General features: G+C 38.5%; 1 protein-coding gene across 6 annotated transcripts in view; it reads left to right on the forward strand.

Annotated features, from left to right (window-relative positions):
- The window catches only part of LOC137058900 (CSC1-like protein 2), a 168,077-nt gene that overhangs the window by 93,446 nt on the left and 50,345 nt on the right, over positions 1 to 24,286 (forward strand). Inside the window, exon 2 of one of the 6 annotated variants that reach the window (XM_067432401.1) lies at positions 32 to 150. The exons of 4 other annotated variants lie outside the window; for them this stretch is intronic. The gene's annotated coding sequence lies outside the window, so the exon portion shown is untranslated. Of the gene's footprint in view, positions 1 to 31; positions 151 to 6,103; positions 6,225 to 24,286 lie in introns of those variants that run through there. One more of the 6 variants, XM_067432402.1, reaches the window with a different exon arrangement.

Raw genomic sequence — 24,286 nt, forward strand, 5'->3', positions numbered from 1 at the left:
TTCACTGCATCTAAAACTGACTTCACCTTAGGGTGCTTGGCTTAGCGGTTATCCTGGGCTGCTAATTGATAAGTTGTGGATTCAAACCCCCTGACGGGACAGTTGAAGACGTCCCACCATTGGCTGGACCTGGAAAGAGTGCGCTGTTAGGTAAATGAGCATGAATCTGAATTGGCCAGCTTGCTTCAGTTGGAAACTTGATTTGTGGTTACAAATGTTTTTTGGTTTTTTTTATTTGGCTGAAAAATGGAGAACTGACAGTCTGTGCAAATAGACCTGAGGTGCATTAGCGTGTAGAACATGCTGGTTCACATTGACAGCCCTATGTAATTCATGTTTTGGGGTGTTTGGATAATGTGATTATAGGGTTTAATGCTGTCAGCTCTCTCTCTCTTTCTCTCTCTCTACCTTTATCTCTCTCTCACACACACACACACACAGGTGTTCGTTTTGACACAGGTTATGCAGGTGTCATGTTCAATCAGCTTCAGTATTGGTCTTGTGACCTGACCGGTGTGGACAAGATGAAATATTTTTTTTACTCTGAAGCACATTTATGTTCCACTGGTGGCAGCAAACCGAAATGCAATCTGTTTGTTTGAGCGACGCGACCGAGCATGAGAAGTTTGTCAACATTGACTCAGCCACAGGTCTGTGTTATTTTAAACATTAATTATCCAGTTTTGTGATGCCAAAATGACAGTTTATGTTTAAAATAATGTAATATTTATTAAAAAAATTGTTTTATTTTGACTGTCCCATATATATGTATTTATTATATAGGCTACTTGTATATATTTTTATATTACATAATTAGTATATAAAATATATTTTATATATTATTTATTTTTAGTTTTTATATAAAAAATAGCTAACTCAATTAATCGCATCTAAAAAAGTTTTGGATTTACGCGTGTGTTTATATTTCACTATAGCTTTCTTGCAAATTTAACTTGTGCGTAGAATTGGAATATCGCATAAAACATTTCCACAAAAAAAAAACAGCGTTACCAACTTAGCATCCCATGTGTTCAAGAGAAAAAAATCGGCACTTCCTTTGAAATTGGTGCAAAATATCGGTAATTAAAATGGAAGTTGCTGCAATCGGGCTCTTTTATACTCCATAAATGAGTAAGGTCTCAGAGCGTCAGATAAAACGCAATAAACGCGGTCATGTTCTCTTGCGTTGGGATTTTGGGAACGCAAATCCTGGAGAGAATTAAACTAACTCATCCTGATCACAGACTTTAGCGTTTCACAACCACCAAACCAACATTTAAGATGCTGCGGTGCGATTGGTCCGCCTGTTAGTCAAGTTATCCAATCACAGCCTCTGCTGAGGCAAAATCAACAGGGATTTATTCGGTAAATCATTTTTTGTATGCGCACCTTTGCATCGGATAAAATTATCAGCCTACGTTTTTTTTTTTATGCACATTTTTAGAATGAACACACATCTGGGCTTTTCTATGGCACTCTTAGGAAAAAAAGGGTTCATTGGGGTTCTATATAGAACCATACGGTTCTTTACTCAACTCAAAGAAGAACCTTTTATGCTAAAAAGGTTCTAATGACAAGAGAGCACCCTTTTGGCACAAAGGTTCTTTAGGCTATTATAAATTCATATATTACATTGTTCTACAACATTTTGTAGTTTTAATTAAATTATTGTTTAATAAACTGTTGTAGTAACTTAATATCACATTTTAATCATGCTGATTTTGAGAGGAGAAACGAAGAAATCCCATTCAGTCTGTGATATTGATTAACTACATAAAATGAGATAAATATTAACTTTTTCTAACCCCCATATCTTGAATTTTGTGACCATTCACATGCATTCATAAATGCTTTTGAGAAAACAGAATAATGCAGTGAAATGTTTGTCAATAATATGAAATATTTAATCCGGAAAGGACAAAACAAATGATAATGTATGAATGAACCCCTGATAGGTTCCATATGGAGCCCTTTTCCTGGTTACAAAGAACTTTTGATTGAACCCTTTAAAAGGGTGTTCTATAGAACCATTTAGGGGTTCCAAATACGTACCGGCGATAGAACCTTTTCTTCTAACCGTGCTTTCACACCGCCGCCGACGAGAGCGTCAAAATTCCCTCTTGCCGCCCTGCCAACGATGCTGTAGAAAGCTTTGTGGACGCGCTGCCGCTCTGACGTAGATCATCAAATGTTTTTTTCTTTTTTTAAACTGTATTTAAAGAGACCGCAAATCAAACAAGCATGTTGATGGATAGACTGACCACAAGTAGGGTATAAGTTAACCTCATGAAATCATTTAAATGTGAAAGTAAGAATGAATTGCATTCCAGCTGAAAAACGAGCGCTCTAGTGCCTATAAAATAGTGTTGTGTGACTTCTTAACATCACTATGAATGATCTCGTCATAAATTATCCAGTTGCTAAGACTGACGTCACGCGGCAGCGCTTCCGGGTCCAAACGCTCTCCTTATACCACAAGATAAACTACAAACGGTACTAATATACACACACAATGTGGTGTAATACTACAAAAAAGTTATTATAATAACCTTTTTCTCCATACCCAAATTCCAGATGGCCAGACAGTGATTCATCTTTTATAAATCGTTAAAATATTAATGTCTGTGACGCTGTGAGCACATAGACTGTTGTGTAGACTGTAAGTATTAAAAATGTTTAACTTTTCAAAATGTTTGATGTTTAATATGAAAAAATAGCGGCGCTCATAAACAGACCGTCAATGGCATTCTCGAGTGAAACGAGTTGAGGCTTGGACCCAGAAACGGCGTTCCTTACGCCACGACTTAATAAGCGGATACTGGGAAACCTGCACAGCAATGATCAACTTCTCTTACATTTTGCTTGGGAACTAATGTGGTCGGAACCAAAGTTTAAATGCCTGCGTTCTCTGGATTTCTCTCAAGCACTTCTACATTCTGACTGGTTGCCACCGAACCGCGTCATAGCTCATTACCATAAAGTTGAGCTGATTTCAACTCTCCTCGACGCCCAAATCGTCCAAGACGCCCAGCACCCATTGAAAATGAATGTCTTCTGGCCACCTTGCCGCTCTCGCCGCCGGCGGTGTGAACGCACAGTAAGAGTGCTGCGTGTTTTTATGCAGTATCCCAAAATGAATGCATGGAAACATGGCCAGAAGGAAAGTTTGTATTTCATTTAGTGATCTGAAGCAGCTAATGAGGGAGCGGAGGGGGAGACACGTGTTGAGCGTCTCCACTCTCTCTCTCTCAGCAGCTGCTCATAATGACAGATGACCCGGCATCATTATTAACTCCAGAGGAAACCCTCCTGAGCTTTCTCCAGCAGATCGCTGTTTACCTGCTTCTCAGAGCTTTATCCAGAGTAATACCATAAGTGTTATAACATCCACGTCCTCTAAAGAACCTGTTGTTGTGGTCATGTTACGCTCTTAAAAATAAAGGTTTTTAAATGGTTCTTTGGCAGGGTGTATGGTTGCTTGAAGGACCTTTTAAGGGTTAGTTCACCCAAAAATCAAATCTATGTCATTAACTCCTCTCCCTAATGTCGCTCCACACCCGTAAGACCTCCGTTCATCTTCACACACAGTTTAAGATATTTTATATTTAGTCCGAGAGCGTATGCAAGTGTATGCACACTATACTGTCCATGTCCAGAAAGGGAATAAAAACATCATCACAGTAGTCCATATGAGACATCAGTGGGTTAATTAGAGTCTCTTGAAGCATCCAAAATACATTTGGGTCCAAAAATAACAAAAACTACGACTTTATTCAGCATTGGCTTCTCTTCTGGGTTTGTTTTCGATCCTCAAATAAAGATTCAAACGGTTATGAATCAGCAGATTGATTCATGATTCGGATCGCGTGTCAAACTGCTGAAATCAGGAGACATTGGCGATCCGAATCATGAATGGCTAAATATAAAATAAAAAGGACCAAATATAAAATATCTTAAATAGGGATGGGGCCGATCAGAACCAGGATCGGTATTGGGACCCGATACCAGCGTAATTCACGTATCGGATTTTCCCGATCCAACCAGCGGAGAAATCCGATATCCATGAGCCATGTCTGCGCTTTAACGTTGTCTGCTGAAATGACTCCTGCCTGCTTGTCTGCTAGCTGGCTGCAAACTATGGAATGGATTTCCTGAACGGAGGCGCGGCTCAATGAGACACAGAGTTATGAGACAAGCCCCTGCTCAGGAAATCCATTCCACAGTTTGCAGCCAGATAGCATGATAGGATTGAGCAGCATTGTGGTTAGCCATACTCCGCAGAGCAAGACGATGTTTCCAAAACCGTAATTCAGAGAGGTGGAAGCTCCCTCGCGTCATACACACCAACGCAATCAAACATTCAGCAAAGCAGATAAGTTCAGACAAGACTAGGTTAAATGACATTAAAAGTCACCATGTGCGTGTGTATGTCGGCTGTGGCTCGTGTAACACTCACACTAGCCACTTTGAACTTATTATGGTCTTCTCAAAATCCATTTGTTATAATCGCGTTGTGCATCACACGTGTTTCTATTGAGTTTATGAATATTATAATCAGAGGCGTTCAGATTAGCCGAAGTTTTTTTCAGAGCGCACACGGCTCTCACTGAAATCTACACTAAAAGCAGAGAAGATTGTGCGATGTACTACGCAGGAGATTCATTTAGCATACAGTGATTGGCAATTTTTGTTCTATTTCAGCCCCGAAAATACTTTCAAACAAACACAGCAGAACGCATCTGATATGACTGGCATAAAGTCTGCTTGACGTTTACGAATTTAGGGACCGTCTCTAAAGTTACGTAAAAGATTGGTATACGTTTCTAACTTCAATAGTATTTGAAGAGAATGACTTAGTCATAAAACTGAATGTAAAGTGTTTATCTTGGTGTCAGGTATGATGCACACCTTTTGGATTTTTGATATTTAATAAAATAAAAATATATAAATATAATAAACAAATATATGCTTTATTTCACTAGGATATTGTATGGGCTCATACACAAACTATGCTTGATTTAAATGTGTCATAGCTGATAGAACACTGATGAGAATATTGCTTGAGAATATATTTACAGAGATAATATTAGAGATTATACAGTATATTAGAGATATAATAGAGATTTATGCATTATGCATTGCTATTGACAACGGCGATTTATAAGGAAGGAAATCCCACAGAATCTAGCTTAAAACGTGCTTAGAGCTGCTTGATTTATTTGTTGTTTGTTGATTTTCAAATATAAAACTTGTTGAAATGTTTTAAGTTTGTGGATCTGTTCTTTTTGAACACTTTCATCTTAATAACACAATAACACTTAAATTCACAATAATAATATTAAAGGAAACACAGCTCTGGTATCGGAATAGTATCGGTATCGGCCGATATCCAAATTCAGGTATCGGGATCGGATCGGAAGTGAAAAAATGTGGATCGGTGCATCCCTAATCTTAAACTGTGTGTGAAGATGAACGGAGGTCTTACGGGTGTGGAATGACATTAGGGAGAGGAGTTAATGACACCACAATTTTGGTGAACTAACACTTTACTATCCAAAGAACCTTTCCATTACACAACCTTTGTAGTGCAAAAAAGGTTCTTTAGATAATAAAATGGTTAGAATTTTTTTTTTCCGCCTTTCACAAAACGGTTCTTTGGGGAACCAAAGATGGTTCTTCTATGGCATGACTGTGAAACCACATTTTTGGTTCTTCCTGGCTTGTTCATTTTTGTAAATATAATAATTACTTTTAACCTAAGTGCTTACTTAACCTAAGTGTGTAGGTTGTTCTGGGGGGTTACCGAAGCATTGCTTCTGGGTCAGAGTTAAAGGAGTACATTACAGTCTGTAGACAGGCTAGGGGCCTATAAAAGCTGACCCACAAATCATTCGAGACTTAAACATTTTGATTTGAGGCTTTGTACGTCCAAACCTTCTGGCAAGGACTTCAGGAGAAACACATCCCATCACAGGTCCGATATGTCACAGTCAGTGTTTTTCCCCGTGTGCGAGCTATCAGAGGGTCTGTTCGCGTGAGATAAGTGTGTGTGGTCACATGATCTCGGCAGTCGTGGCTTGTGTGTCTGACAACTGAAACCTCACTGCTGTGTCATGCTCATGCATGTTTACGGCAGTCGTGACGTCTGTTTTGAGACGACGCTGAGTGCTATAAATGATGAAGAAACATGCAAATTCGAGGTCGATTGATGCCGATGTTTAGAGGTCAGTGCTGCTGATATCTTGAAGTTTGCAGGCTAGGATGTCACACTAATAATTGTTTCAGATGGAAATGGTATCCATTTTAATGCTGTGTGGAGTTGGAAATGTTTTGTGTAATTAGAATTAAAGTCCATGGATTTTGTTGTTTCTACATTTTGTTAATTTTTGTTAACACATTAATGTATTTGGCAGACACTTTTATCCAAAAGTGACTTTAATTTAGGGGTGCAACCATTCGTTTTAACTTCGATTTGTATCACGATTTGAGGTTGTCGATACGATTTAAAGACGATATTGGTTCATTTAGAACGATACGATCTGATGCAGTGACTTGAAATCGATTCAGTAACTTTTTAGCCAAAAATTTTAATCAGTGTGACTGAATTATAGGTGAAGTGTCCTAGATTCCTGTTGTTTATGTTTATTTTAAGGGAATCAGATATTAATTAATTATGGATATAAACAAACAAGTAAACAATTAATGGCAAATGTGTTCACATTTTATTTGAGTAAAGTGCAACCAACAGTTTAGGTTGAATGACAGGAAGTTAACCTTTTCTGCTCATTTTCAATAGAAGTACAGTAAGTGCAACCAACATACTACTACTGCTACTTCTGCTTGTTTTTCAACATAAAAATATAAATATATTAATATCAAAAATAAAGTGAAACTAACATTTCTTCAGGTTGAACGAGCAGTGGCTGAACCTGCTACAAAGAGCAAGCGACTTATTAAGAACATCTCCGTCTTTTCTAAAGTGTTTCCCTTTCCACGCACTGGACCGCAAAGGTAGCTTGATAATTTCCGATAGTTTCTCGCTCGTTGGCTTCTCCTCTGTCATCCGCCATAGGTTTTGTTTTCTTTGCGCTGCTGCTGGCACATATAGGCACACTGAATAACGTTTAATGCCTTTATCATTAAAAGGGCTAAGAAAAAACATCCATAAAAAGTCTGACGTGCTTAAATCAAATGTGTTATTTCCTATTATTACACGGCTCTGTGAAATACTTGATTCTGATTGGTCAATCGCTCATTCCAGCGGTATGTTATTTCCAGATAACACACACCGCTCATACGGGTACTGCGAGTTATCTTGACCGGTTCTACTTCTGTGCTTAACGCTGGCGCCATCTTGTGGCTTAAACAGCCGTGGGTTACAATGGAAGACATCAAGGCAGGTCTCCTTTATAACGTTTTTAATATAGATATTTTTCTTAGACAAACGCATCGATTGGAATCAGAAGGCTCTATTAACCCATCGGAGTCGTGTGGAGCACGTTATTTGACGGACAGCTGCATTTTTTATGGACTTCAAACACAACTACAACTACTGCTGGGATTAACGTTAGCCTGGACTTTTTAAATATAACTGATTGTATTTGTCTGACAGAAGAATGTCATAAACACCTATAATGACTTGAGGGTGAGTAAATCAGAGGCTTGGTTTCATTTTTGGGTGAACTAACCCTTTCAGCATTCATTCTCAACATTTAGCAGCGATAGATAAAGGCTTAAAGCAGGTTGGAACTGTTTTTCTTCGCGGAAGCTTTGTGTAAGAGCTAATAAAATATTTAATCTCAAGACAATATTTAGTGTCTAATAATTATTTATTTGAGACTAGTAGCCGTGTAATAAGCGGGATAATGTCCACCCAGCCGGTTGTTATCTCAGAATAAACCCCTTCAGAGTGACGCTCCGCTTCGCTTCGGGGTCCTGATCACTCTGAAGGGGTTTATTCTGAGATAACAACCGGCTGGGTGGACATTATCCCTTACATATATTGATACAATCGATTGATGTATGTCATCCGGAAGGCCAACTTGCCAAGCACAGATCGATGTAGTTGGATCATAGGAATATAAATCGATCCATCGTTACACCCCTATGATGTTGTCACGATACCAAAATTATGACTTCGATACGATACCAGACTAAAATATCGATATATCGATTCTAAATCGATACCACAGTAAAAAAAAAAAAAAAAAAAAAAAGATGCTTAATATGACAACAGAACTTGTTATTATTCATTGTTATTTTTTACTAAAAATTCATGTGGCCAGCATGTTCCTTAGGGTTGGGCATCGTTTTGATTTGAACAATTATTGATCAATTACTATTAAAATTATCTCAATTTTTAGCTATCTCAATGTATTTTTACAATGGTGTAAATGTGTTGCAATAGCTTACACACAGCACAAGAAAGCTTGATTTCGAATGGTAAATTGAATTTAAAAAGACGAGTATACAGTAATAAAATAAGAACAAATAAACAGATTACAAACAATAGCACAAATAAATGCAATAGAAAAGAAGAAATTTTTTCAGGTAGGTCTAACATTCAGATGAGAAACTGAATAAAAAATGCACAGTAATTACATTTAAAACAACATTGGATAATGTTCTTTGTAAAAAATTCAATAGCGTACAGATGAAACTATTAAAGTTACACAAGTTGATCAGTCAAGAGCAGAGTGATCGTTTGTCTTTTTGTAGTTTGAATAACAAATGACTGCGGTCCCTTTAAGACTAACGGACGCATGGCTATGTGTGTGTGCGCTTCAGATGTGAGCACGAAATCTGCGGGGATTAGAAGAATTAATTTATGTGCAATCCCGCGCGAAATTCAGACCGATCACACACTAACACTAACACACTGTCATGAGGAAAAAGTCCAGCAGAACGCGCGTTCGCCGTGCTCAGAGGTTAACCGGGCTGAGTGAGAATATGCCGGTGTGTGTGTCAACTCGCTGACGGTCAGAGAGAGCGCAGCTGATATCGATACTGTAAAAACTGAGAATCGTATCGTTTCAGATATCCCAGTATCGATACATATCGAAATATCAATATTTTTGACAACACTACACCCCTACTTTGATTGCATTTTATCAGTTCATGCATTCATTGTAGGAATCGAACCCTTGACGTTGTGAAGTGCTATGCTCTTCTGTTTGAGCTAATGAAATGCTGAAACCTAATCAGCTCATTAAGTCTGTGATGAGTTTTACTTAATTTTATAATGCTGATATTTACGCTTTAATTTCTACAAGCATGAATTGAGTACTAATATCTATTTTCCTGTTTTGAATTCTTGCCTGAACTAACTTATTCATGTAGAAATTAATTAGTTTTATCTGTAGTATTTACTTCACCCCAAAATCATTTGTATCAATGTGGTAACCACCTGTTTTTCTCCAAAACACGTTGGCCACAATTATTGGCACCCTTTTGTTCAATACTTTTTGTAACCTTCTTGCCCCAAGATAACAGCTCCGGGTCTTCTCCTATAATGCCTGATGAGTTTGGAGATCAGAGATCATTCCTCCATATAATCTCTCCAGATCCTTCCGATTCCCAGCTCTTCTCTTCAGTTCATCACTCATTCTCTATAGGGTTCAGGTCAGGGCACTGGGATGGTCACATTTTTGATGTTTGTTTTGGATCGCTGTCCTGATGGAAGATCCGGCCACGGCCCATCATAAGATTTCTAGCACAGGCCGTCAGGTTTTGGTTGTTTATCTCTCGTGTTTGCTAGAATCCATGATGCCAAGTATCTGAATTAGATGTCCAGGACCTCCAGCTAAAAAAAAGGGCTGCAACATTAAAGATCCAGCTGTGTGTTTAACCGTGGACATGGGGGACTTTTACATCCCTGTTTGGACTAAACCCTTCTGGTGGGTTTGCTGCCAAAAAGCTCTTTTAGTTTCATCTGACCGTAGAATCACTCTTTATTCACTTTTTCATTTTCACATGCTTTAGCTATTTTCTATTTTGTGAAGCTCAACACATCAGAAATATATTCTGTGATTTTACACCTTGTGATGATGATTAAGGGAATTTGGCTTCCTCATATTTATATATCCTGTGAAACTATAAGTCATGGCTGGATTGTTCCTAGTCACCCTGGTGTGCTAAAAAAAATTGAAATATTAATGGGAATATACTTCAGAGATATGTTACTCATAAATTCGAGGGGTACCAAATAAATGCGGCCAATGTGTTTTTGACAAAAGGCATTTATTTCATAATGGGATCCCCACACTTTAAATTATTTTACCTCAATAAGGTTAGATTTTTTTTTTTAATTAAACATCAAAAGGATAAACAATGCAGATTTATTTTTTACAGCTGTCTTTGGTCATATTTACTAGAGGTGACAATAAATCTGACCATGACTGTATTTTTTTGTGCAAAGTGATCTTCAAGGAACATATTTACATAATTTAAAAAAAAAAGAGAGAAATCAATGCCATGACCCATTTAATATAAAAGAGGTGACTTTCTGTTTTTTTTTTAACACAATAATTTGAGCATTTTGGTGCTTCCTCCTCTGGGAGACGTTTGGAAACGTTCTTGAGTTAATAGAAAAAACAAACCTGTAATTGGTGCCTGTTAAATCAAGCATGTTGCTCAAAGTTAGTCGTTTCAAGTGATTTGCATAGTTTTGCATGATAAGCACTTAAAAAAAAGCACTGAAAGTGTAGTTGCTGTTTTTATCAGGGCTATTTTAATCACTTTATTTCACTTCCTTTTTTCCCATTTTCACATGACACGAAAGTGAAGACACACCGACTGGCACTTTGGGATTTTTGATCAGGTTTGTTAAGTGGCAGGAGCTTTAAGAACAAGAGTTATTTTTATTGTCACAGAGAGGTATTTAACCAGCATCAATTTTTAAAACTTGAAGTTAATTATGTGTCAGTTTTGTTCAGTTAATTTAAATTCATTATGAAATATTTTTGGATGTCAGTGTTTGTAGGGGTGTTATGGTACATGTTATTCATACCGAACCGTTTCGTTTCGGGGCTTCCTGTACGAAGGCAGTCTTTAACAGTTAACATTCGGCTTGTTTTATGCAAGGTACACATTTTAATCCGAGCTCCCATGTGAACATATGACGTATTCTGTACATTTTATAACAAAATTCAAACAATAATTGCGTTTTAAAATTCTTTAATGTGGCGTGTATGATCACGGTATAGGCGAGGGTACGTGATCGTAATAGTCAAAGAATAAACATGAATTAATATCTGAAGGTGTGTTGAGGATAAATTACCACTTACTAAAATGGATCAAATGGGGTGTAATTGCAGTGTTTCAACACAGGAAGATGTAAATAAAACGGATTTGCCCGGCAAGAGTTTGGCAATTACAGCTCAGAAGGGTATTGAGAGTTGCTAGATGACACTCGTGGGCAGATTACAGGTCCTTCTCAAAAAATTAGCATATTGTGATAAAGTTCATTATTTTCCATAATGTAGTGATACAAATTTAACTTTCATATATTTTAGATTCATTGCACACCAACTGAAATATTTAATGTCTTTTATTGTTTTAATACTGATGATTTTGGCATACAGCTCATGAAAACCCAAAATTCCTGTCTCAAAAAATTAGCATATCCTGAAAAGGTTCTCTAAACGAGCTATTAACCTAATCATCTGAATCAACTAATTAACTCTAAACACCTGCAAAAGATTCCCGAGGCTTTTAAAAACTCCCAGCCTGGTTCATTACTCAAAACCGCAATCATGGGTAAGACTGCCGACCTGACTGCTGTCAAGAAGGCCATCATTGACACCCTCAAGCGAGAGGGGAAGACACAGAAAGACATTTCTGAACGAATAGGCTGTTCCCAGAGTGCTGTGTCAAGGCACCTCAGTGGGAAGTCTGTGGGAAGGAAAACGTGTGGCAAAAAACGCTGCACAACGAGAAGAGGTGAGCGGACCCTGAGGAAGATTGTGGAGAAGGACCAATTCCAGACCTTGGGGGACCTGCGGAAGCAGTGGACTGAGTCTGGAGTAGAAACATCCAGAGCCGCCGTGCACAGGTGTGTGCAGGAAATGGGCTACAGGTGCCGCATTCCCCAGGTCAAGACACTTTTGGGCTACAGAGAAGCAGCACTGGACTGTTGCTCAGCGGTCCAAAGTACTTTTTTCGGATGAAAGCAAATTTTGCATGTCATTCGGAAATCAAGGTGCCAGAGTCTGGAGGAAGACTGGGGAGAAGGAAATGCCCAAATGCCTGAAGTCCAGTGTCAAGTCCCCACAGTCAGTGATGGTCTGGGGTGCCATGTCAGCTGCTGGTGTTGGTCCACTGTGTTTTATCAAGGGCACGGTCAATGCAGCTCGCTATCAGGAGATTTTGGAGCACGTCATTCTTCTATCTGCTGAAAAGCTTTATGGAGATGAAGATTTGGTTTTTCAGCACGACCTGGCACCTGCTCACAGTGCCAAAACCACTGGTAAATGGTTTACTGACCATGGTATCACTGTGCTCAATGGGCCTGCCAACTCTCCTGACCTGAACCCCATAGAGGATCTGTGGGATATTGTGAAGAGAAAGTTGAGAGACGCGAGACCCAACACCTCTGGATGAGCTTAAGGCCGCTATTGAAGCATCCTGGGCCTCCAGAACACCTCAGCAGTGCCACAGGCTGATCGCCTCCATGCCACGCCGCACTGAAGCAGTCATTTCTGCTAAAGGATTCCCCACCAAGTACTGAGTGCAGAACTGAACATAATTATTTGAAGGTTGACTTTTTTTGTATTAGAAATACTTTTCTTTTATTAGTCGGATGAAATATGCTAATTTTTTTTGAGATAGGAGTTTTGGGTTTTCATGAGCTGTATGCCAAAATCATCAGTATTAAAACAATAACAGACCTGAAATATTTCAGTTGGTGTGCAATGAATCTAAAATATATGAAAGTTTAATTTTTATCAGTACATTATGGAAAATAATGAACTTTATCACAATATGCTATTTTTTTTAGAAGGACCTGTAGATTTGCTGCCGCTAGGGTGCGTCTAGATTTCTACGCTAAAATAAATCTGTAATAAAAATGAGGGCCACTATATAAGTGATTATATTTCAACAACGAATTGGAGTAAAAACATAATTTTATAATTGGATTTAGAAGTTAATACAAAACCTGCCGTAAGTGAAGTTTACATGTTTGCACACAATGAGTTATTTGAGTTTTGATTTATTATATGTATGTAAACATAAATAGCAACTGAATTTAGGCTCTGTTGTATTATAGTAATGTGCAAGAAAGGGATCCCTGTATAGTTTATATTTTAAAGCATTAGCAGAGATTTTTTTTTATCTTTAAGAATCTTTTAGTTATAATTGAATTAATTAAAGGACGGACACAATTTGTTCAGTAAACCACTGTTTAATTAAATAAAGCAATTTTATATTTAGTTTTCTCTCCCCTGCTGTACCAAACCGTGACTTCAAAACCGAGGTACGTAGTGATCCGTCAGTTTTGTGTACCGTTACATTGGACACATCCACTGTCCCTTGCGTGTTTATTTATTAAATATTAAGGCTAATTTGATTGCTTTTAAGCTTTAAATGTATGCCTTTTTCTGGTGCTGCTGCATACGCTGCTTCAGTTCATCATGAGAATCGAACCACTGATGTTGATGCTGTACTTCTAGAGCTTCTCCTCAGGTCAGTCTGGCTTTGTGTATGAACATAGCTCTAACTTCATGTCGGAAAAATATTGTTCAGCAGATCGGGAATTGCATCTTAAGCCTCCTCAGGGGATTCCTCTTGCTCCAGCTAGACGGTCTGCCGAGGTCAAGGCCATCATCAAGACCGATATTTAACTCGATGTCTGTCCACATGCCTCTGATAAATGACCAGCTCTGTGAACAGCTTCAGGCTATTGATAATCCAATAAATAGTGGACGCTGTCAAGTGGTTTTGGCAGGTGGTGGAGAAAGTGTTTCCTGCTTGCAGAAGGAAGATGTGCCATTTAATGCACTGAGAGAATTAAAACTTTTGAAGTTTTAATTTGATTACTTCAATGCATCAGCACAAGAGCCAGGAGATGTTTTAGATTTCATACGGGGCATGTGATGTGTAGATAACTCGATTGAATGTGTTTTTAACAAGCGCAGTTGTGCTGGACATTACTGAACAGATCTAATTATCTCTGTTGAAGACAGTCTGAATCCTTTTTATTCCATAGAGAAAGTATTTTTAGCAATATTGCATTAACCTTTCTAGAAGGGATGCATGATTAATTTAAACACAACTGAAATCGTGATATAGCTTAGTGCAGTGGTCGACAACTGGCGGCCCGCGGGCCAAAAGTGGCCCGCCAGCGATAATATCTGGCCCGCGGTGCGCCCGCATCTGCCGAATCTGGCAGATTGTTTTGATAGCGGCTGGTTCTGAAATATATCTGTCAGTGTAACGGAGGCGAGCTAATGAAAACTGTGCAGGTAAACTCGCGTTATTTCAAGAGACGCTCACTCCGTCTAGTGGCCAGTGGAAAATTACACGGCATTAACCTCATCGTTAGAGCGTCAGACTCCCGTGCAGAAAAGACCCGAGTTTGAGCCCCGCTCAGAGCAACATTCAATCAGTTTTGTCTTTAGTGATTTTGCCTTCAAAAAAAATACAGCAACGTTTTAGCAGCAATGTTTTATTTTGGGACAAATTCAGAGCTTTCAATTTGAAAAGTTCTGAATGACATTCAAGAGTCTGTGGAATAGATCGCTAGACACGCCTCTAAAAGAGCCGTCATGAAATGTCTGGTATGATGACAAAACGAACAGTGAAATATTGAAACGTTTGATTATTGCGGGGCAAAAAATATTGACAAGAACCAGCAAAAAAGGTGCCATGCTTCGTCTCGTGGTGCTGTCTGATTCTTTGTGACAACTTCGTTGCAGATTAGACACACCAGCTTTGCATTCACAAAACCAGGTAGGATGCATGCACAGTCTTCCCACTCTTCTTTGTATGCCCTTTTTCGCTGTTAACTTTCCTCTTTAGACTCTTTCATAGTGCCATCTTAAATGTTAACATCACTCAATGTAATAATCGTTTAGCCTACCTCCAAAACGCAAACGATTGCAAAAAAAAATGCAGTTTACAACATGAGGATGGCAAGGAATAAATTTGAGCGTAAAAGTATGCTACGTGACGTCAAATAAGTATTACAATAGGTTCCATGTGCAAGCAAATTAAAATACATTTATAATTCACAATATGGAAAGTGGAAATAATAAAACATAGTTCGTTAAGAGCAATCAAACATGCCAATAATGGGCTTATTCAAATCCTCTTTTATGTTTTGAGTTATTTTTATTTATTTATTAAATTATCCCTTGACTATATTCTGGTCATCTAGAAAATTCTGCCCATGGCCAAATCTACTTGAAGACCCCTGGCTTAGTGTATTGCAAAGGCTGTGATTGGGTTAAATAAATGTATGCGCTGCATGTTTCTGAGTGAAGTGCATCGCTGTGTTCATTTACACGTGATCCGTCTCGGTTCAGCGAAACACGCCAGCCTGCAGATTTATTAAATAGAGGTAAACTGATAGTGGATTTTAGCGTTAGCGATAACTAAGTTGGTCCACGCTGGCCGATATTGATTAATCAACTGATAGTTTTTATAGTGGATACAGATTAAAAACAAGTTACACATAAAATAGTGCTGAACTTTATTACAAAAAAGTAAAAAAATGTACTGCACCATGAAAACGTACAGGACTTTTTAAATATAAAAAATAGGTTGTGGCTATTTACACCGTGTTAATAGCAACTAGATCCCATTTACACTCGGTGAAAATAACTTTTCTTAGCGGTAGATGATAATTACACTAAGTGCAAATAGTGATTATATTTAAAAGTAGCATTTTTTTGCAACAAATAGTCAATGGTAATTACATTATAGTTATACTTGTATATAGTTAAACATGCAGACTATTTTCACCTCAGTATTGTTGTACATTAACAGAATGCAATAATAAAATATTTGAAATTATTATTTATTAAAATTATTAAATAGATGCTGCCTTAATAGAACAATAAAAGCCCTCCCTACACTGACCCCTAACCCACCCAATATATGCTTTTATTATTATTAAACATTTCATCAGGCACTTTATTTCCACTTTTAGAATATGTTCTTCATTTTTATTGGATGTAAATTGCTTTTCTGATGTGTTATGTGATGGGGAAAAGGTAGAAGAGCGAGCTCGGCAAAAGGCAGATTCGAACCCGGGTCAATAACGTAAAAAACAAGATCCTTAAGCCTTCACTTTACTGACTGCACCACTTCAGACGTTGAAATGTGTGTATTTTTATTAAAATCTTGTTTGGCCCGAACAGGCAATTATAGGCAGAGCTATAGCGAATAGCATTTGCCAACAAGGCAGACTCCATATTAATACATTAATTATAACTATTCATATTAGTTCAGTGCATTAACTAATGTTAAGAGATACAACTTTAACATTTAAAAATGTTTTAGTAAATGTTGAAATTGAACAATACTTTTGAGTGTGTTGAAAGCCATGTTTTGACGTGCTCGATGGCTAATATAACCAGCAGCGAGCTGTCCCGAGTCTTATCAGCTCACTGCACAGTGATGTTCAATCATACAGGCTCATATGGGCTTTTAATGAATGGAAGGAATATCATCTCAGAAGCCACTGGCACTGATAGCTCTTTAATTATCTCATCGGTCTGCACTGAGTTTCACACACAAAAGGATCTTTAGTCCAGTTGATATTGTCCCCAGATGACTTCAAATGGAGTTTTTCCTCTCAATTAGCAAAGGAAGAGCTTCTGAATGGGAAACCGCTTAATGCAGTTATTTTTCCATGTTCCTTTGTTGTAATTTAATATGGTTAATGTGACTGTACTTTACATCATAGATGCTGCTGACTTTCTCCTGATTTTAGTTTATCCTCCTTTTCCTTATTCTTTGTGGTTTCCTCCTCCTCTTCCCTTTTTCTTTTCACCCCCCTTCTTCTTCCCTTTGTTTAATTAGGGGTTTGAGCGGATAGTGCTGAAACTCTATTGTAATTGTCACTTTTTCCAAGGATCAGCATTCTCCATCTAACCAGCGGTTAAAAGTACGAAATGGCTCATAACTCCTAAACCAGTAGGCGTAGGCTCAAGTGTCTTATCTTGTGTCCCTGGAGAAATTTGGATCCCTTTTGGATGTTTTGAAAACTACTTTTGCGAATTAGTTCTTGTTTTGTTTTTTGTTTTTCCTGATCGGAATCCAACCAGTGCAGAAATATTCTCTGGAGAGTCCATTAATGTTTATCACGATCGCTAACGGGAGCCAAAAAGTTCAATATGACCGGGGGCCATTTTTTACTAAAATGGCTATAACTCGGGAACGGAACGAGAAATTTTCACCAAACCTGGGACACGTGTATGAAGTCCTTCTGTGGTCACGTTGGGGGGAAAATCATGGCGAATGGCCACTTGATGGTGCTATAACAGGAAAAAAAAACATGGAAATGGCTAAAACTACTTCACCATTATAAAAAAAAATCACGATCGCTAATGAGAGCCAAAAAGTTCAATGTGACCGGGGCCATTTTTTACTAAAATGGCTATAACTCGTGAACGGAACAAGATATTTTCACCAAACTTGAGACACGTGTATCACGGCGACTGGCCAGTTGATAGTGCTAAAACAGGAAAAAAACCATGAAAATAGCTAAAACTACTTCACCATTAGTCATATTGACTCAAAAATGGGCATGCGCTGTCTTTCTCCAATGTGCCATTATTGTCTATTTCCATTGGCAAATTAATTTTGCAGCACCTGTTAGACAAGGTTACCGCGAGCTGATCGGAACGAGACTTTGTGAGCATGTTAGACTCATGGCTCTAGAGGTCTAAGTATTTTGAAAGAAATCCGCCACTAACAGGTTGTCTGTCTCTGTAATCCCGTGTTGTTTTACACATACAATATTCATATAATTAGATAAATCTCCTTATACCGAACAACTTTGCCTCATGAACTGCTGCTATCCATCAAATTATTCATTAAATATTTACAATTATGTAAAAAAATATATATATCTACTTTCGTGAACTAGTCCTAGGTTTTTCGCTCAATCTGAATGAAACCAATGCAGTTCTTCAATTCTCTGGACTCTCTGGGTCAATAGCTATAACAGGGTCACTTAGAAAATGGGTGTGGCAAGAAATATTCAAAAGTCTATAAATCCTGAACGTAAGCTCAGAACTTCACAAAAACTGGTGAACACGTGCAGCATATGACTCTAAAGAAGCACGCAAGCTTTTATGGAGATCAGACTATAACTAAGCTTTAAAAACCTTATATTTCTTGTGGTAAATTGCCTGAATTGGCTGTAAATGGTCTTTTCCATCTATGATCTAAGTGGTAACATGTTTGCTAAATAAAACGATCAGAACTGGACTACGGAGCAATGGAAGAAGGTGGCCTGGTCTGATGAATAATGATTTCTTTTACATCACATGGATGACCGGTTTGCACGGCTTACCTGGGGAACACATGGCCCCAGGATGCACTGCACTATAGGGTTAGAAGGCAGTATTTTTACGCATCTAAGGTCAAAGGCCTTAAAATGTTTGAACGCTGCTCGCAGCTATACATTTGTAGTTGTATTTCCTCTTCGTGGACAGTCAGAAATTGAACTTTGTTTGAATTTATACGCATAAGTTCCTAAAACTCTTTAAGTCAAGTTATTCACAACCCTGACTAAACTTCATAGATGTTGAGACCAATGTTAATAAAATATGCCATGAAACGCAATTAAAATGTAATTTGATTTTTATTTTTTATTTTTTAAATGTCTGGAAAACACAATTATACCAATAACTTGTTATACTCCACATTAAGTCTCAAGTCATGTCACTTTTTATAACTTTTGAAACGTTCCTTTTTCTCGTCCCCTTTTTCATGTACTAGGGATGCAGGAAAATTCAATACATTATTGATTTTAACAGTCCGTTCTAATGAGCCACAATAATACCCCATCATGCATTTGTTTCGGACCTATTTTCAGATCTGGACATAGACGTTTATGAGATGGTCAGGGCTCGACAGTGCGACCATTTCACTCGCTTTTGCGACTAAAAACAGAGCAGAAATAGTTAGTTTTGCCCCTAAAGTTTCTAAATGCACAGGTGCACCTTGGGGGAAAAAAGTAAGCATCAAGCTCTGTGGTTGGAGATTACTCTTCATTTCCCCCCACCTTGTTTCTGATGCTGGAGTAGGAGAAAATAGAAACATCTGTATGCTTTTCATAACTGTAAGTAGTAGGGATGCACCGAATATTCGGCAACCGAAATTATTCGGCCGAAAATAGCCAAAAAAAGCACTTTCGGCATTCGGCCGAATAAGTAAAAAGGCCGAATAATTTTGGCCGAACAATGACGTTGTTAATGACGCGATCAAAAAGTAACCCACGTAGAGTGAGAGCTGCGTGCTTTATGCAGCAAACATGTCAGCAGTGTGGAAGCACTGTTTAGTGCTGAAATTTAGTGCTCATGTCATCGATGAGAAGAGGAACCGACTTTCATGTGAGAAAGCAGAGAAGCTACTTTTCATAAAGAAGAACCTGCCACTTTTCCTGAAGAAGTAGGCTAAGTAGGCTTATGTCTAAGACAGTTATTTATTTGTTGTGGGTTCATCCACATTTTTTGCACTATCTAATGCACATTAGTTGTTGTAGACATACAGAGTTACATTCTTTCAGCAGTCAGTTATAGGCCTAACATAGGCTATTCAAGAAGGGGGCTTCTAAGATGGCCAAATAAAAATATTTTTTTTATTTTACTAATTATTTATTTTAAGTTATGTTGTGCTTAGTTTGTATAATATCTGCTGGAATGTTAAAAAAAATTCAGTGTTAAATAAATATTTTGAAATTGTATTTTTGTTATTTGATTTATTTCTCTGAAAAGCAACACAAAATAGTAAAAAGCAAATTTTTACTATTTAATTATTGTAATGGTAAAAAAAAATTGCCAAATAAATGGAAAAAATGCGAAACACCGCGTTCGGTATTCGGCCTTCGGCCTTCGGCCTTCGGCCTTCGGCCTTCGGCCAAGCATTTCATTATTATTCGGTTTCGGCTTCGGCCAAGAATTTCATTTCGGTGCATCCCTAGTAAGTAGGTTAGTGGGTTAAGCGTAAATAAATAAACATAAAAAGTATGAATAAGATATAAAAAAGAATATGCAGCCAGGCTTGGACTGTATCCTTAAGGGAACGCCTGGCACTGAAGCGGGCTTTATTATATTTAATGCCGAGCTCTTGGCTTTCTCTCATCACACAGAATTCAGAAAAATCACATCTCGTCCAATCACGTCCACGAGCTGCACAAGATGCGGCTGAACTCTGGGTGAGATGCCGTAAAATCAAAGCAGACCCTCGGGTGTGTGTTTCTGCCGGGCGGATCAGACTTCTCTAAGGATTCTGGTTGCCAAAAGCATCATTTTGTCAGGTTAATCAACTTTAGACTTACATTGCATTCAAGGTACACATTTTTTTTTTAGCATTATTGTCAGTTCTTGCTTTCCCTGGGAATGGAACCCATGACTTTGGTGTTGGTAGCACCACGCTCTACTGGTTGAGCTACAGGAAAGCCTTATATGTTGAGACAGAAGATGAGAGAGTTCTTTATTAAAGACAATATAATTACAGGAATACTGGATTCTAGACAACAAAGAAATGCCATAAATGATCATGAAGACCTTGAAGCAGATATGAGGAAGAAACACACACACACACACACACACACCCCTCGTATGCTCAAATGTAAGGTGCTTTCTTTGCCGTTAATACTTGAAAAACACACCTACATCTCCTTCCATTAAAAATAATGGCTAGTGCGGTGGATGGGATATATATATATAAACCTACCAACATACGTGGCATACTTTTTGTAATAACTTATCACGAGTTATGTGACTAAAATTAGTTTAATTAGTTCAAATGAGTAAATTAGTTAATTGACGCGCGCTTTGCCTGGTGTGGTATTGTCTCTGCTGGCGCGTCTCATCTTCAGCGTGTCCAGTCTAAACTTTGTAATCTTTCCTCACAAATTATATTTTTGTAAATGATTGCAATGCAGTTTGTGTGACCCGGAGCAAACACTAAATGACCAGCCATCAATCAGATTCCGATTGCATGTCTAAAGCCCTATTCTTACAGGATTAGATTAACATGGGGAGGTGGGGGTAAAGTAATTTTACCTCAGGACATCTGTAATATTAATGGCCAATTCGCACGGGATAAGACATCTCAGTAAAACTAGCACAAGAGGGAGGAGTAACTCTCTTTACACACCACGGTAACCTCCTTGTCGGTTTGCCTATGATATTGCTGTTATCACGTGAGCAAACACACATGCGCCATTCTGATCTCGTGTGTGTGTGTGTGTGTGTGCGTGCGTGCGTGTTTTATAAAACTGTCTAACTATTCTGATTTTATTGTGTTGGTTATAGACTTTCCTAGAGCTAAAATAAGTGTTGTGCCTCTAATAAGTGCTTTTAATATTTTTTGCTTTAAATGATACGCATAAAATACTGGACGTTTGCCACAGAATTGTCATGCCACCTACAACGCAACCGAATGCTTCAAGCGCCTCCATCCTCACAAAACGTGCTTTCTTAAAACTTTTAACCAGGAAATGAGGGGATTTTACCACACATTTGTACAGCGGGTCTATTCGAACAGGATTAGTATTACCCGAGGTCATTTTTCCAGACCTTTTTACAGAAGGTAAAATTCTCCGTAATCTTCACTGACATTGTAATGATAATGATTACCGAGATGGGACATTCAGACGGGACTAACATCACAGAGAACCTCTGGGAATAATTACTTTACCTCCACCTCCCCATGTTAAACTAATCCAGTCCGAATAGGGCTAAATATTGCAGTAGAGTGTGTCTGATGCTGGGCTATGCGATATTGAAGAAAAATACGATATGCAATACCTTGTTAAATAATGCGATATTCGATATGCGATACGATATTTCTATTAGTGTGTAAAATATATTTTAAAATTATTTAAAAACTGAGAATGATACAATTGGTTTCACATTCTTTCTGGGAAAATAAAGCATTGCTACACCTTCTCAAAGTGACCAGCAGTGTTTTAGCAAACATTTCTGTTTTAAAAAAAAATGAGTGTGTATTTGGTAGTTCGAGTGTATAACAAGACACGAAACAGAACTAAAGGGATCACATGCTTTCAGAGAGGCGGCTTGTGCGCATGTTTCGGTGTGTGTGTGTGTCAGACAGTGCGAGACTGCAAGTTGTTGTTTTTCACAAGTTATACGTAAAATAACACTTTTTAACGTCAAGCAAGTCCCATAAGTAACAGTAGTTGTGTGCCCAGTCAATTCTCTGCTATATGCTGACCTAAAACATACACTTTACACAATGTTGATGTAGCCAATTAAAATCATTCAGATATTGCGTGCCGTTGCAATATGCGATATGTACATTTGCGATATTTCGATAACTTCGATATGTGTTTGGAATGGCTGCTGTGACTGTGGGAGTTTAAAGGCCAGTGTAGCAGAACAATCTACCGCAGTGCGCTTCAGCCCGACCTCACCTTCTTATCCTCTCTCTCGCTCTCTCTGTACTAAACCTGAATCTCCCAGTCTCAGCTGGCAGCTTTAGTGTGCCCTGTTCGGACAGTGCCAGGGGTTGACTCCTAGCCCTCTTCCTGGTGCTCATCCTCAGCCGTCACTGGCACAATTGCTGTAATGTAGCATCTGCTTCTTATAAGTTTTTCAGGATTAGTGCTCATACATTATCTGTTTCCTTCTGTGGCACACTGAAGGGAGTCAAGGGACAAGGTCAGTTTAAAGGGTTAGTTCACCTTTCAATAATGACTCTCCCTAATGTCGTTCCACAGCCGTAAGACCTCCGTTCATCTTCTGAACACAGTTTAAGATGTTTTATATTTAGTCTTTCTGTCCTTTGACTGTAAGTGTATGCTATACTGTCTATACTATACTGTCCACGTCCAGAAGGTAATGAAAACAACATCAAAGTAGTCCATATGTGACATCAGTGGGTTAGTTTGACTCTTTTGAAGCGTCGACAATACATTTTGGTCAAAAAATAACAAAAACTACGACTTTATTCAGCATTGTCTTCTCTTCTGTGTTCCTCAAATAAAGATTCAAACGGTCATGATTCATGATTAGGATCGCGTGTCAAACTGATGAAATCAAGTGACATTGGTGATACGAGTCACGAATCAATCTGCTGATTCACGAACGTTTGAATCTTTATTTGAGGATTAAAAACAAACGCGGAAGAGAAGACAATGCTGAATAAAGTCGTAGTTTTTGTTATGTTTGAACCAAAATGTATCATCGACGCTTCAAAAGAGTCAAACTAAAGCCTTGTTCACACGGCCCGATGTTAGCCCTGATTTTGACTCTCCGATGGGTTTTGCGAAGTCGACAACAAATGCCCGAAATCATCGGCAAATCGGTGCTCGTGCACGCGAGTGACAATCACGCAGTGTGAATAATCAAAGACACGATCAGAGAATCGACGCCGAGTCGCCTACGCCCGTGAGATATTTGGTAGCTAAATATCTGGAGCTGTCTGCGATTCATAATCCTGCTGTGTGAAATGAGTTCTGACTGAAATTTACATCGCCGATTACCGACAGCCAACGAGAGAGTGAGATACAGGGCAGCAGGAGGTTTAGGGAGGAATTATAGACAGACTATCAGTATTTTAATAGATATATTTACAATTCCTTCAAACAGAAACAAAGCCCAAACATTTGCACGTCCAGCCGAAGCAGCAGCACATGGCAAAATTATTTTTTACCTCAAACTGTCTTTGCAGAACAAAATACTTGCTCCCTCTGTCTCTCCAACAATTTCTTCCACCATAATCTTTTTTCTTTTTCTCCACAAAACAGCGCACAGACAATTTGGAGCAAACTTTGTGCAGTTTATCATTTTTAATAACAATTCCAAGTGTCGCGTGAGAACTATGGTCTGACGCACGTTTGATCTCGCCGTGTTTGTCACGTCGCACGTGTAGTTGGGAAACCACTGGAGAGAGTGAGCGTTGTCGGCGATTGTTCCTCCTGTATTGTCATGCATGTGAACTCATCTGTCGTCGATCAGTGTGAACACAGCAGTGACTGAATGATACCCCAGAGAGTCATGCAGTGTGAAAACAGCAGTGACCCGACGAGTTTGAAAATCGTGCAGTCTAGGCTTTAACCCACTGATGTCTCATATGGACTACT

Source organism: Pseudorasbora parva, chromosome 22 (assembly GCF_024679245.1).
Source record: "Pseudorasbora parva isolate DD20220531a chromosome 22, ASM2467924v1, whole genome shotgun sequence".
NCBI classification, from domain to species: Eukaryota; Metazoa; Chordata; class Actinopteri; order Cypriniformes; family Gobionidae; genus Pseudorasbora; species Pseudorasbora parva.